Here is a 2,025-nt window from a genome sequence, read left to right on the forward strand (position 1 = left end):
TATTTTATGGGGGGAAGGGTTGGATAGGAGATGCAGAAGACTGGGTCCCATTGTCTATAGATGATAATCTTGTCTGTCACTCACGTGCCTTCGGGAGCCTTCTTGTGCAGGCCTCCCTTAAAGGACAGAAATGTCCCTCCTGCCTCTCAGCAAATCACGGTAAATATGTCAACACCTTCCAGGACGTGATAAACTTTGGAATATATGAATATCTGATGAGAAGATGAGAACATTCATGCTGATTCAATAGTCAAGAATAGTTGCCCCTTTTGTTTCCTTTCCGGTATCGGAGAGAGTTCTACATACATGGAGTTGGGAGCAGTCAGCTACCTGTGAAGTGTATGGAAATATATTGAGTGTGTGAGCTTCTGAGTCTTCCCCAGTCCTAGAATTTTAAAGATTTATTTATTCTTATTGGAAAGGCAGATACACAGAGAGAAGGAGATACAGAGAGAAAGATACTCCATTCACTGGCTTACTTCTCAAGTGGCTGCAATGCCCTGAAGCCAGGAGCCAGGAGCCAGGAGCCTTTTCCAGGTCTCCCACGCAGGTGCAGGGTCCCAAGGCTTTGGGCTGTCCTCCACTGCTTTCCCAGGCCACAGGCAAAAAGTGGGAACGAAAGTGGAGCAGCCGAGGTATTGGGATCCTGTGCATGCAAGGGAAGGACTTTAGCCGCTAGGCTACTGTGCCAGGCCTAATCCTGGAATTTTATACTAACAGAGCTTGCCTCTAGGATATTTTAAAAGAGATTCACTAGATCCAGTAGGAAACGCAGCTAGTTTCCCCACTCAGCACCCACCCCCCACCTTCGGGTGTTTGCAGCACATTTGCGCTCATTGCAAAAAAACTTGTTTTGTCTAATTTTCTTTAGCACTTCCTTAGTGAGATAGTAACATTCAATATCAGTGACAAATATATTGGGCATCTCTAGTGGGAGTTTTCACAATTATTGGATTTGTCAGTTATTCAAAAGTTGACAGAAACTATAAATGCTGGTAATTTGAGGACTATAACAATTACTGGTGATCCTAATTAACAGAGCAAATATTCTAACTAGCCTAGTCACATCTACATTCTTTGAGCATTTATTTTTCCTTATTATTGATTATGCTTGAAAATTATTTGCATAATTATATATTGAATCATAAATGAATATTATACACAAACCCCCTTCTGGAAGGCAATTCCTGTTGCACAATTGAACATCTAATTACATTGCAAAAAGTATCTTTTTTTTGCTATCTGTATCTACTCAGAGCTGGTGTACTTGGTGACAGCTGTGGTGCCCTTGGACACGGTGTGCCCGGCCAGCTCACTGGACAGCAGCAGGTGCACGGTTGTGCGGATCTCTCACAACATAATGGTTGAGTACTTGTTGTAGTACAACAGGTGCGACGCCTCGCTGGCTATGCGCTTGAATATGTCCTTGACAAATGAGTTCATGATGTCCATGGTCTTGGACAAGATGTCAGTGCTGGAGTGCACCTGCTTGAGCGCCTTGTACACATAGGCCATGTGGCTCTCTTCTTGGCTGTACTTCTTGACGTCCTTCTGTACCTTGGTCACCGCCTTCTTGGACCCCTTCTTCTGGGCAGAAGTGGATATCGCTGGTTCAGGCATAGTTAATTTTTGAAACTCTACAGCCTTCCTCATTGAGCATTTATTATGTTTCAGGCCTTGTTCCCAATACTTCCCATGCATTATCTTATTAATCTTGACAGCTCTGTGAGGTAGGAAATATTATCTCATTTTAATGATGAGGAAATTAAGATACTGAAAAGGTAACCACTTAGCTGGGGTGAGTGGCAAAGCTGTAATGTGAGCAGAAACAGAACAGCTCTGTAACCATGTAGCAGGATCTGTGAACAGAGAAAAGACACCAAGGCCTTTAATGGAAGTGGTGTTGATTATGCCAGCATAAGGCTCACCTGGATGCTTCAACAAAAAGACTGGGCTTTGAACAAGAGGGATATATCTTTATATATCTTTTTAGCTTCTTCATTCCCACATGTAGAGTCACACACT

General features: G+C 43.1%; 1 pseudogene; it reads right to left on the reverse strand.

Moving 5' to 3' along the window:
• Positions 1–1,248: 1,248 nt before the first annotated feature.
• Positions 1,249–1,620, reverse strand: LOC101536269 (histone H2B type 1-F/J/L-like; annotated as a pseudogene).
• Between the last annotated feature and the right edge of the window lie 405 nt (positions 1,621–2,025).

This window comes from Ochotona princeps, chromosome 7 (genome assembly GCF_030435755.1).
Source record: "Ochotona princeps isolate mOchPri1 chromosome 7, mOchPri1.hap1, whole genome shotgun sequence".
Classification (NCBI taxonomy): Eukaryota; Metazoa; Chordata; class Mammalia; order Lagomorpha; family Ochotonidae; genus Ochotona; species Ochotona princeps.